This window comes from Mus caroli, chromosome 13 (assembly GCF_900094665.2).
Source record: "Mus caroli chromosome 13, CAROLI_EIJ_v1.1, whole genome shotgun sequence".
NCBI classification, from domain to species: domain Eukaryota; kingdom Metazoa; phylum Chordata; class Mammalia; order Rodentia; family Muridae; genus Mus; species Mus caroli.
The window spans coordinates 47,676,439-47,690,584 of NC_034582.1; positions in this window are offsets into that span (position 1 = coordinate 47,676,439).

A 14,146-nucleotide genomic window follows, 5' to 3' on the forward strand; every position below is an offset into this window, starting at 1 on the left:
TGAAGTTTTTCAAGCTATATTAAAAAGGCAGTCCTCTCCATTAACCTAGACAGGAAAAGTGTGTGGGGACATTAAGCTTTAATTTCACAATGTTTTCATACCCTTTATTTTGATATAAGCATACAGACTTCTCTAGATTAAGAGATTCACATTTACATTTTATGTGTGGGGTAATGGTCCAGTCCACAACGTCCTTTCCTTGCAAGCTGAGGACCTGAATTCAATCCCCTAGATCACACATTTAAAAAGCCAAGGTGAGTGGCCACCTCCTATAGCCAGGCAGGACTTCCAGTGGAAGGATAAGACACCAACCCACCCACACACAAACCCTTCCACCCAAAATGTGTCCTGCTTACAAGATGTGCAGAGAAAAAGATGGAACAGAGATTGAGGGGATGCCCAAGCAATGACTGCCCCAAATTGAGACCCACCCTGTGGACAAAAACCAACCTCTGACACTATTAATGATACTTTGTTATGCTTGCAGACAGGAGACTAGATGGAGCTCAAGGAGCCTTGTGGAAGAGTTGGGGAAAGGACTGGGAGACCCAAAGGAGGTAGCGACTCAACAAGAAGACCAACAGAGTGAACTAACCTGGACCCTCAGGGGCTCCAAGAGACTGAACCACTAACCAAAGAGCAAGCATGGGCTGCACCTAGGTTCCCTACAACACATGTAGTAAATGTGTGGGTTGGTCTCCATGTGGGTCCCCCAACAACTGGAGCAGGGGCTGTGCCCAAATCTGTTGTCTGCCTGTGGATCCCATTTCCCTAACTAAGCCACCTTGTCTGGCCTCAGTGGGAAAGGATGTACCTAGCCCTACAGTGCTGAGGGCGATTGGTACCCAGGGATGTCCTCCTTCTCCAAGGAAAAGGAGAGAAGGGATGAGGGAATGATGTGTGAGAGGAAAAATGGGAGGAGAGGGGAGGCTGCGACCAGGATGTAAAATGAATAAATAAGAAAATTAATGCAGAAAAAGAGCCAAGGTGGTAGTAATCCCATTGCCATGAAGATGAGAGTAAGCAGGTGCCCAGGGTTCGCCGGCCAGCCAGTCACCCTAGTTAAATCAGTGAGTACTAGGCCAACAAGAGACCCTGTTGGGGACAAAAATGTGGACAGCACCCATGATTGACACCCTCAGACACACATGTGTGTGCATGCACACTCACCTGTACACACAGTGCTCCTGGACACAGGCACACAGCAATTCAGAGTCAAGGCATAAGTGTGCACATCCTGGCACCATTACCTCCAGTGTCATATGTATCCTTGTCCTAAGGAATTTCTCGCTTGTGTTTAAGAGTGTTTTGAGAGCATCTCTACTAACAGCAGGAAGAACGCTCTTTCGTGTTAATCTGTTTGGCAGAATAGGAATTCTTAGGAAGCACTAAAAGTTAATGTGCTTGGTTATAGCTAGAGAGCTGGAGGTGGGCTGGGGTAATTATGAAGCTGTTCTCAAGGGATTAAAAAGGGGATTGAGCCATAGTCACTGGAAATGCATGCAAAGATTCTACCAGATATTTACTCCAGAGTGAAATCTGCCTATCAGTCCCAGGGAAGACAGAGGGGTCGCTTCTTCCTTTCGCCCGACTGGGCTCAATAACTAATTCTGGGCGAACAGAATATACAGGATGGATGACTCTGAAAACCGTGGAGGCAAGTGTGAGCAGGTCAGCAGAGGCAGGCAGGAAGGGTTAGCATCACTCAAGACGGGGTGAGTCGACAGCCTCCTTTGTTCTAGATTCACGTGACTGGGACTCTAAGACGGAATGGCTTTGGGAGAGGCTCCAGCTTACAGTAGAGCTTTTTAGCCTAAGAACCAAGAGAAGGGACAACCAATTGTCAGAGAGGGACATCTCCAAGGGTCTCCCTACTGTGTCTCTCCAGCCCAAGTGCTAGGCAGCACCATGGCTCTGGCTGCCCAGCCCAGCAATGGCAGGCAGGACCTTCCTAGACCTCTACGGGGAAGACATTTTTTTCCCCTATGAGAGCATTGCAAACCCAAAGGCATGAGCCAAACCTAGTGGCTCATTTTACTTTCTCCAGAGATCCTCTTACCTTAGCCTGGTAGGCAGACAGGCACAGCAACTATGTAAAGACAGAAGACAGAAAAGGCAGAAGACAGAAGAAAGCCCGTGGGCACAGGAAAGTACTGGGGAGGTCACAGAGAAGAGGCGTGGAGATACAGGTATCAGGCTGTGTGTGTGAAGTCGTGGTCTTGCCAGAATCTGAAGAATGAGCTGTATGGTGGAATGATACATCAGGTACAGGTGACAGTGAGGTAGAGGAAAGATTCACAGAGCCCCATCGTCTTAGGGCTTAGAGTTTCCATTGCTGTGAAGAGAGACCGTGACTGTGGCAGGTCTTGGAAGGACAACATTTAATTGAGGCTGGCTTACAGGTTCTGAGATTCAATCCATTATCATCATGGTAGAAAGCATGGCAGCATCCAGGCAGGCATGGCACTGGAGGAGCTGAGAGTTCTACATCTTCATTTGAAGGCAAACAGGAGAAGACTGGCTCCCAGGCAGCTAGAGCAAGGGTCTTAAAGCCCACACCCACAGTGACACACTTCCTCCAACAAGGCCACACCTCCCAACAGTGTCACTCCCTGAGCCAAGCATATTCAAACCACCACACCTATGAATACCTGAAGATGAAGTCTAAAGCAACTGTTACAGTAACGCTTGGAGAAATATTAGATATGGCAAGCACTCACATCTCCTCACCCCAGAGAGGAAACCATGACAGGCTTAGGAAAAGACTACACAAAAGTCTCACTTGGTGAGGAGCCACTGAGTTCACTGGGGTTACCTACAAGAGTATGGGAGGGATTCCTTACAGGAACAGAGATAACTCAAGGCCAGCTGCGTCCCTAGAAAGCTCACCTCAACACAGGGAGCAGCTTTCGAAACGGAAACACTACCTCTCCACACAACATACCAGCAGCTCCATAGGTTTCAGTCTCCTCTCAGGGGCTCAACTGGTCAGAGCTCCTCCCCAGGCAGTTGCTTACTGTGTGAGTGATAATCTTGGGGAGCTCTGGTAAATATTGTAAGCCTCAGCTTTCCCAGGCCATGGCGTTTGCTGACTTGCTGAGCCTCACAAGCGTCCCTCTCCTCCCAAAGGAGAATGTCTCAACTCAGAGGAAATGGCTATGGAACAGAAGAAAGGATATTTCTGAGAGGAGCAGAAAGCTAAACACACACACACACACACACACACACACACACACANAGAGAGAGAGAGAGAGAGAGAGAGAGAGAGAGAGAGAGAGAGAGAGAGAGAAGCCGCAGAAACAAGTTTCACCAGCTGCTTTTTTTTTTTCTCTCTCCTTTAATTCACAGGATGAGCTCAACAGCAACAGCAATAGATGGGAAATAGGAGGAGTCAGACAATGTGGAGATTAAGACTTTTGTGACCTGTGCAAAGGAAGAAAGAAAAAAGGCTCTAAAAGAGAGTTGACCAGAGCAAGCTTTGGGTATTTTGGATACAAAATACTTAGTGTGAACGGACATCCCAAGAGTAAGAAAGGGACAAGATACTTGAGGGAACATTAACAGAGAACTTTCCAAACGTATCAGAAATGTCAAGGCAAGGCAAGCTGGGCTTCTCCAAGGAGGGTTTTAATCAGGGCAGAAGGCGCTGTAAGAGGGAGAGTACGCTGGTCGCAGAAATGGCCGGGCCACAGTTCGGACTCAGACAGAGAATAGTCTTCTTCACTAGGTAAAGGGTGGCAAAGAGGTAAGAGTTTGAGCTGACAGGAAAGGGTCCTCCGGCGGGCAGCTGAGTCCCAAAAGAAGGGACGGATGTGTGAGGGACATTTCATTTACCTCTGCTTACTTAAAGACAAAAAGTATTTGGAGCAAAGGGAGAGGTTGGGGAGATGACTTGCTGGGTAAAGCACTTCGCTTGGAAGTGTAAAGACCCGAGTTCAATTCCCAGAACCCACTTAAGAGCCCAGGCCTTGTATGGGAGCTTCTGTCCTAGTTAGGGTTAGCATTGCTGAGCCGAAACTCTGTGACCTCAAGCAACTTGAGGAGGAAAGGGTTTACTCAGCTCACTCTTCCACATCATTGTTTATCACCAAAGGAGGTCAGGACAGGCACTCAAGCAGTACAGGAACCTGGCAGCAGGAGCTGAGGCAGAGGCTATGGAGGGGTGCTGCTTGCTGGCTTGCTCAGCCTGCTTTCTTCTAGAAGTCAGGACAACCCGTCCAGGGATGGCGCTGGCCACAGTGGGCTGGGCCCTGCCACATTCATCACTAATTGAGAAAAAGCCCTAGAGGCTTGCCTGCAGTGCAATCTCAGATAGGCATTTTCTCCATCGAGGTCCCCTCCTCTCCAGTGACTCTAGCTTGTGTCAAGTGGACATAAAAGGATCCAGAACAACTCGGCACACAAGCATCACGCCACAAATGTTCCTGTCTCCTTCATCTCGAAGACCTCACATTAACACAAACATCACAACATAAACAAAGAGTCCAAATTTTAAAAGTCCCCCCAGTCTTTAAAACTTTAAACACAAGTTCAAAGTCTCTTTTAAACATTCAAACTTTCTTCGAAAGTCCAAAGTCTTGGTAAAACTCCAAGATCTTTTCAAAAGTTTAAAGTCTTTCAACCGTGGGCTCCTATAAAATAAAGAACAAAGAAAACATTTTCTTACTTTCAGAGGGGAGAACCAGGCTACATTTGCAAATCAAATCAAATGCTATAGTGCCGGGGGTCTACATTTTTATTGTTCTTTTAGATTTGTTCATTTTATGTGCACGAGCGCTTTTTCTTGCATGGATTTATGTGCACCACGTGTGTGCCTAATTCCTGGTGCTCATGGAGGCCAAAGAATGGTACCAAATCCCCTGTCACTGGAGTTACGGCTGTTGGTGAGCAGCGCCGTGTGTGCTAGCAACTGAAATGTGTCCTCCGGAAGAGCAGCAAGCGCTCTGAACCACGAGCGGTCCTGTCTGTCTCTCACAATAACTCCAATCAAAATGGCCCGCTTTCTCTTTTCAGCATGAATTCCCTTCTTCTGAGTGAATTGATTTTTTTTTTTTTTTTACCATCTTTGTCCGAGCCAAGGATTCTGAGCTCAACTCCAATAGAAATTCTTAATGCAGTTTGAAAACATATGGTTTCCAGAGAGATCTCCTATTGTTTTTCCAACCTCCTGCAACAGGGATGACTCGTGACCTGAAACAGTTATTGCCAACCATTTTACCCAGGTTCTCATGATTTCTGCTGAAAGTCACAAGTGTTCCTTGAAGATATCAGCTTTCCTTCGATTATCAGTTATGAGACTACAACTCTATTACTGACATAAAACAACTACACCCAGAACATCCATCTGGCAAGAAACTAGATAGGACAGTAATAAAATCCCCCTCTCCAGGGCACTATGCTGTCACGAGGTAGGTTCTGAGTGTCTATTTGTCTCTAGCAAAAGGTTGTCACATCTTGTAATACATATTCTGTTTTCTTTTTTTTTTTAAATAATTTAGTCGTTTGTTTTATGAGTTGACAGGAGTAACACATTGCATATTTCTTTCTTGTAGAGACTTGACAGGAATTTTAGCTTTATTTTACTTAGTCGTGGCTATCACTCCATTGCTTTGACGGAGGAGAAGGGAGTGGCTGTGAGCTAAGAGAGTTTCTGCTTTTCCTGGCTGACCCAGTGATGAGTGTTTCTCACTTTAAGATCTCAGCTGAGGGGTTACAGAGATGCCTCAGTGGTTAGGACTGAATAAAGCCCTTGAAGAGGACCTTAGTTCTGTTCATAGCACCCACGTCAGCCACCTGTGATGTTGCCTGTATCTAAAGCACCGCGCCATCTAGCGCCCTCTTATGGCCCTTGCAGGAACTGCACTTACATTTACAGAATTCATCCGTCCCTAGCCCACATACAATCAAAAATAATAAAAATGGGAGCTGAGGAGATACCGCAGCTATTCAAAGCACTGGTTGCTTTTTCAGAAAATATAGTTTTGATTCCTAGCACCCACATAGGATTTCACAACTGTCTGCAACTCCAGTTCCAGAGAAACCAATGTCCTCCTCTGGCCTCTACAGACACCAGGCACGCGCACGGTTCATAGACCTACACAGAGGTGACCTTGTGCGCGGTATCTAAGATTCCAATTTCTCCACAATTAATTTTGGATTCCGGAATGTCCCAACTCAGCCTCAAAAGAGATGGCAGTTTAAGATAGGAGGGATGGTAATCGAAGCTCCAAGACACCCTGACGGTTTTCAGGAAACCGCAGAAAGGAGACGTGAACTGAAATTGTTTGAGGGTTAGAAACCCCAGCCAGAACTGCAGGATCCTGACTGTGTGATGAGAGCCAACAAACATGGCTGAAATCCAGATGGGGCGCAATAAGAGGTGGTTGCGGCAGCGTGGAGGGGTATTACATTTGACCGCTGAACATTGTAAGGAGAGTGGCTGTCACCAGTGGCCTGGAAACCTACAGTGTGGCAACAGGAAATAGCCTGGAGCTGCCCCCACCCCAATCCCCGGAGCCTGTAGATACACAGTGACTACCTTGGCACTCACCGTCAAGCGAGGCAGCAGAAGCACCCTCTCACCAGTTCAGGGCAGCTTGCAGCTGTTGCCCTTGTTAGGGTCTCTGACAGCTGTGCCCACAGCCATGGTTTGCCTACACCTAAGATCTGCCCCATGAGGCCTTGTCCTCATTTGTGTTGGACCAGAAGCCTCATATAGCCAGCCCCACACTGCCACATATGCCTGATAATTTTAGTCTCTACCATAGACAAACTCTAGATGACAGAGAGACTGAGAATACATTCAGTACAGAGGGAAACAGAAAAAGAATTGGGGCGGACAGCTGCTGGGGTGTGACGCAATCTCATTACCACAGCCCTACATCACGACACACTAGCTAAGAGACTCAGGAAACTCAGGTGTCCACTAATGGATAAAGGATCAGGAAAATGCGGCACCTGCACAGAAGGTGGACTGGCTGGCTTTGTGTCAACTTGACACAAGCTGGAGTTATCACAGAGAAAGGAGTCTCCCTGGAGGACATGCCTCCATGAGATCCAGCTGTAAGGCATTTTCTCAATCAGTGATCAAGGGTGGAAGGGTCCAGCCCATTGTGGGTGCTGCCATCCCTGGGTTCTATAAGGGAGCAGGCTGAGTAAGCCAAGGGAAGCAAGCCAGTAAGCAGCACCCCTCCATGGCCTCTGCATCAGCTCCTGCCTCCAGGTTCCTGCACTGTGTGAGTTCCAGTCCTGACTTCCTTTGGTGATGAACAGCAGTGTGGAAGTGTAAGCTGAATACCCTACCGCCACCACCACCACCACCCCCAACTTGCTTCTTGGTTTTGTGCAGGAATAGAAACCCTGACTAAGGCAGAAAGGAAAGCTATTTGGCTGCCCAGGACAAGGAATTCTTGTCCCCAGCAGCAACATGGATGGACCTGAGGGACATTGCAGTCAGTTGACAAACTAGGCTTCAAAATACATATCGTACACGCTGTCACTCATTTGTAGAATCTGAAGAAATGATGTCATAGAAGTGAAGGGGGTGGCGCCGCTTGCCAGGGTCTGCTGAGATCATCACCAAGAGAGATGTGAGAGGTTGGACAGCAAGTTCAAGGTCACTGTGGGAAGGAAGCATTAAGTTCTGGTGGTCTAGTTCCTATGAGGCTACCTGTATCCTGACAATATGCCTCAAGACAGAAAATTCCAAAAGGATTCTGAACTGTTCACCATAAATCAACAAGCATTTTCAGCAATGAATGTGCCAATTCATGCCAATGCAATTATTAAACATTATATGTATATTAGTCAGGGTTCTCTAGAGTCACAGAACTTATAGAGTGTCTCTCTCTATTAAGGGGATTTACTAGAATGACTTACAGTCTGCAGTCTAATTAACCCAGCAATGTTCAGCTGTGAATGGGAAGTCCAAGGATTAATAGTTGCTCAGTCCCACGAGGCTAGTTGTTTCAGCTGGTCTTCTGTAGAAGTAGGTTCCAACAGATGTGCTGGCTAGTAAATGAAAGCAGGTGAAGAAGAGAGAGACTTCCTTCTTCCATTGTCCTCTTGTAAGCTTCTAGCAGAAGGTATGGTTCAGATTAAAGATGTGTGCCACCCTATACAGAGAAACCCTGTCTCAAAAAACAAACAAACAAACAAACAAACAAAAAAGTGGTTAAAAAAAAAAAGATGTGTGCCACCATGCCTGGATTTAAAACTTGCTCTTTCTCTGGCTGGCCTTGAACTCAGAGTTCTGCTTTCCTCTGTCACCTGGAATTAAAGGCTTGTACTATCTTGCCTGGGTCTAAGGTTTTCATGGCCACTATGCCTCAAGATCTGGATCGAAAACATTTGTCATCCCATGTCAAGATCCAGGTCAGAAGCCTGTGTCTCCTTCCAGCCTCAAGATCTGGATCACAGGAGTGCCCTCCATTTCTGGGCTGTAGTTCATTCCGGAAGTAGTCAAGTTGACAATCAGGAATAGCCGTCACAATACGCAAGACCTCATAAGTGCGCACAATTGTTTTGTGTCAATTAACAACTTGCATGGTAGGAACAGTGTTGGTAAATGCTGAGGGTGAAGCTGAATTCTGCAGTCACTATGACTAACATTTACAGCATTGCAGGCGTAACATCTGACAATGCCTCCTGGATTAAATTCAAGAATTCACCCATGTGTCTGTCCTTAGTGGTGCTGGGGAAGACTCCGCCTCATTACCGGTCCCTCCCATTCCTCATGATGTAGACTGCAGACATTGCTTTCTGTAAAGGCCTCTCTGGTTGCCTGCACACTCAGCAAACTCACATCTTACTGACCATTCTTCATGGTCCCAGTCTCCCTCTGATCTCCACTGGAAATAATTTCATTTGCTGAGAACATTGGCATGTGGCCCAGGCCTACCTGCTAACCCAGGATCACCTCCTCATCTCAAGATGCTCAGATTAGTCACAACAACAAAGTTCCTTAACCATAGGAAGTTATGTTCATCTGGCGTTTATAGGTTCCAGAGGATGGGATATGGTGGCCATCTTTGAAGGCATTATCTCTCTACTGCCTTGCTGAGTTGAGTAAGATTTGATTGCTGGCTTGTGGTTTCAGTAAGTAGAAAGCCGTTCAATCAAAGCCTGATCCTAGAATGGCTCTTCCCACAGGATCAAAGGAACTGGGGCGGCGGTGTGTGTGTGTGGGGTTGGGGGGGAACCTCTGAGCTTTCTCAGAAGACGAACAGGGGCTGCACTTGACCAGGCTTCTTGTCTGCAAAGGGGATGAACATTGCAACCTTCCTCTATGGCTAAGGTAGGTCCATGCCCAGTGTTTGGTGAGTGTCTGCTTTCCATCAAGCATAAGATGGAATGTTCAGTTGAACGTGGGAGCTATGTCTACAGGGACATGGAAGTAAAGGACTGCATGTTGTCACTCGGTCTTAAGAAAAGCAGTGAGCATCCTCTCTCCTCTCCCTTTCCGGCTTTCTCAGCTTCCACTCATGGATGTCAGGAAATAACCAGACAGTAGGCAGGCAGTCTCAGAGCCTAATGTCGCATAGCAATTGCAATTTCCTCCAAAGTGAAGCATTCCTTCCCTTAGGGCAGCTCCTCATGACTCCCAAAGTAAATTCCCAGGCCCTGCCCTCAAGGTTGTATGAGCAGTGACAACTACTGAGACTAAGGGACTCTCTGAACTAATTGTACGGGAAGCTCCGGGGATGTGAGTTATCACCCGTGCTGGGGTGAACTTTTTGTTGCTGCTGCTGCCTTTGAGTCAGCTGTGCTACTATAAGTAATCCCGATACACTCATTGGTGCACAACACCAGGCATGGGTACAAGTGTCTCTTTGGTCTGGCATTGGTGCCCTGTCTGAGAAAAACAGGTTTGTTCACAATGCCCCAGAAAGTCAACACAGCCTTTGGCTGCTTCCATTCTGATGCTAAGCTCTGGTTTCCAGAGACCACTTCAGTTCTCATGATCTGTTCCATTCCCATGGTGGGGTCACTTCTATTCAGTGGGTGTTCACAGCCCAGCTATCTACTGTTCTTCCCTATGTTATCATCAGAGTGCCACAGTTTTATGTATTTATTTACATTGGGGGGGGGACTTTAACTGAGGTTCTACAAACTTTTTATCATGTCCTGTCAACCTGTGAATAAAGACAGAATCATTTTTTTTATGTCATCTCTGTTTTATAGATGAAAATTTGGAAGCTTATCGGTGTCCAGTATGAGTTGGTAACAACACAGTCCAAGGGGGAAACCAGCCATCAAATCCACAGCTTACGGTGCTGGGTTCCAAGAATTTGCCCTGGAAAAGGCAGAATAATGATGCTCAAAGAGGTCTACATGTTAATCCTGGATTCAGGAGATGCATTGGTCCATGTGGTAAAGGAACTTTGTGGGTGTGACTAAGGATTATGGAATAGAGAGGGCCTTAGTTTGATGTCCATTACTCTGATAAACTACCCCAACAAAAAAACAATTTAGGACAGAAAAAGGTTATTTGGTATAATTCTGGGTTATATTCACTATTTTGGGGGGAAATTAAAGGCAAGAACTCAAAGCTTAGTGTCCATGGTCAAAAGCAGAGAGATGCATGCATCTCTCTTTTACTTGCTCTCAGAGAGCTTTCTTCTCTCTTACACTGTTCTAGACCCCACTGCTTAGGGATTGGTTGAGCAGGATGAGACTTTCTAAATCAATCAGATGTCAAGACAATCCTCTGCCACCACAGACAAACCTGATCTTGATAATTCCTCATCAAACTTTCTTCTCATCGACTCTAGCTATGCCAATTGACTCTAGCTGTGCCAATTGACTAACCAGCACAGAGAGATTATCTCGGTGTGTGGTTTGGATACATGGTTATAGTGGTGTGAATATGCTTGGTCTAGGGAGTGACATTACAAGGGGGCATTTCTCTTGTTGGAGTAGGTGTGGTCTTGTTGGAAGAAGTGTGTCACTGTGGGGGTGGGCAATGAATCCCTCCTCCTAACCACTTGGGAGCCAGTCTTCTCCTAGAGGCCTTCAGATGGAGATGTAGAACTCTCGGTTTCTCCTGCACCATGCCTGCCTGAATGCCGCATGCTTCCTGCCTTGATGATAATAGACTGAACCTCTGAACCTGTAAGCCAGCCCCAACCTAATGTTGTCATTATAAGCATTGCCTTGGTCATGATGTCTGTTCACAATAGTAAAACCCTAACTAAGACAATGAATGGTCTTTACCAGAAGACCTAAAGGGACTACTGGAATTACCTAATCTTGGACTTGAAACTCTAGAACCCTGAGCCAAACTTTTTCATTTTGCTTCACCATCAGTCTGTGCCAGCTATTGCATCCCAGTGACACATGGCTGGTGACTAAGAGAAGACTAATTGCCACAGAGCCAATTACTCAACACTGAGCAATCTAAACAACCATTTGTTAGCCTTTCATTTCTATGAGTCAGAAATCCAGCCATGAACCAGCAGGATCCCCTTGGCCCATGGTTCCCTGTGAAGATACAGTGGAGCTGTTGGTCAGAGTGGGTAACCTAGCTAGTCTGCAGAATTTATCCAGAATTATAGTGATAATTCAGAGTAGAAAGAAGAGAAGACAAATAGGGGAAATGTACAGTTTGGTGAGGAAAAAGGACGTACACATTAAAAGCTGTAGACAAAGCACTTCTTATTGTTAAAGAAATAGGTGCCATTAAAGAGAAAGCACATGCTTTTACACTGGAAAAATAGGAGAGATGGTTCTGGGGAGCGATGCTCAGACAGAGTAGCCTAAAGACATGTTTGCCCAGATTCAGCTACACTGGCATTTGTAATGGCCCTCTTGGTGGGTCCAGCTTCTGCTTGAACTATCAGCATACCAGAACATTAGCCATGTGGCACTGTCTTGGAACAGGAGTTTTGGGGGACAAAAAATAAAATCCAGAGGCCAAGAAATGTATAGGAGGGTAAGATTCTACGTACGGAATATGTGAGACAGCTGTGTATGCAGCTGTGTGGATGAATCTGCAGCTGTAGTGGAGACCCCAGTGTGTTGGGTGTGCCAAGAATGTAGGACATCTACCATGTAAAAGCACAAGAACTAGATCAAGTTGGCCCAAGAGGGCACATATGATGCTATACAGGTTTTGAATATATTTCTTCTTCCTGAGTGAGGGTCTACTTTAGATATCCCAGCTTCCCTTGCCTCTCTGGCACTCAGCTAAATACCACTCATCAGGATAAGAGGAACTGAATCCCAACTCACAGACTCCGAGCAAGTCCAGGGTGACTCTTGCAGGCACCGCTCCTCCAAAGTCATTGGCCCCATTCAGAGCTCCAGAGCAGGGCCTCAGAAGGCTCACTGTGACAAAGTGACCTGTTAACTTTCTGGGTTTAGCAGGATTATAGCCAGGTAGCAATGAACATTGGAAAAGTTTGACCAGGTCTTAATAAAAAGAAATTAATTTTTTTTTTTTTTTTTAGTTCTTTGGAACCCTGGAGAAAAAAGTGAATAACCGTTCTCCAAAAGGAAATCCTGCAAAATGTGGGAAACAAGACCGGAACATTCCGTTAAGTAAAGCAATTGGCCTTAGCGACAAAGACCCAGTTAAATACCTCTTGTGTTCACACAAGCCCTTTGTGTGGTGGTATTCTCTAGAGGACTTTAGCCAGTTTGGACAAGAGAGATATGGGACTAAGAAAATAGCAAAGAAAGGAGACTTAGCAACCAGAAAGGAAAGACACTGATAAGATAGCTGAGACCTGCTGTACACACGGAGCTCAAAGGACTATTGAGCCTTAGAGGAAATGACATTTTCAAAGGAGCCAGAATTTTAAAAAGCGTTTCATTGTTAAATCTTGGGGCATGATGTAGAGTGTCCCTTTGGCTGCTCCAATTGCATGAGCTGGAATTAGGCTGTAAATCTGAACAGAAGACAGGGAAAAGTCATTGGCTCTTGGTCTCAGATATGTCTGTAGGGTCCTGGGTATGGGGAGAAGTGGAACAGGTCCTCACAGCCCTACCCAATTCTCTGCATCTTTCAGTGTCTGTAGAAATCTGAGAGTATGAGAAGAATCTCCTGCCACCACAGCCCACAGCTGAGGAGTGCTCAGCTCCCTTCTTTCTCTCTCTCACTCTCCCTCTTCCTCTCTCCCTCTCCCTCTCTCCCTCTCCTTCTCTCCCTCTCACTCTCCCTTTTCCTCTCTCCCTCCCCCTCTTTCTTTCATTGGGTATTTTATTTATTTACATTTCAAATGTTATCCCCTTTCCTAGTTTCTCCTTTGGAAACCTCCTATCCCATCCCCCGTACCCATGCTTCTATGAGGGTGCTCCCCCACCCACTCACCCACTCCTGACTCCCCACTGGCATTCCCCTACACTGAGGCATCGAGCCTTCACAGGACCAAGGGCCTCTCCTTCTACTGATGCCCAACAAGGCCATCCTCTGCTACATATGTGGCTGGAGCCATGGTTTGCTCCATGTGTACTCTTTGGTTGGTGGTTTAGTCCCTAGGAGCTCTGGGGGTCTGGTTGGTTGATATTGTTCTTCCTGTGGGGATACAAACCCCTTCAACTACTATGGTCCTTTCTCTAACTCCTCCATTGGGGGTCCCGTGCTCAGTCCAAAGGCTGGTTGATTGCAGGCAGAGCCTCTCAGGAGACAGCTATATCAGGCTCCTGTCAGCGTGCATTTCTTGGCATCCACAATAGTGTCCAGGTTTGGTGTCTGTACATGGGATGGATCCCCAGATGGGGCAGTCTCTGGGTGATCTTTCCTTCAGTCTCTGCTCCACACTTTGTCTCCATATTTCCTCCTGTGAGTATTTTGTTCCCCTTTCTTAAGGACAGAACCATCCACACTTTGGTCTTCCTTCTTCTTGAGTTTCATGTGGTCTGTGAATTTTATCTTGGGTATTCCGAGCTTTTGGGCTAATATCCACTTATCAGTGGGTACATACCATATGTGTTCTTTTGTGACTGGGTTACCTCACCCAGGATGATATTTTCTAGTTCAATGGAACTAGAAATCATTTGCCTAAGAATTTCATGATGTCATTGTTTTTAATAGCTGAGTAGAACTCCATTATGTAAATGTATCACATTTTCTGTATCCATTCCTCTGTTGAAGGACATCTGGGTTCTTTCCAGCTTCTGGCTATTATAATAAGGCTGCTATAAA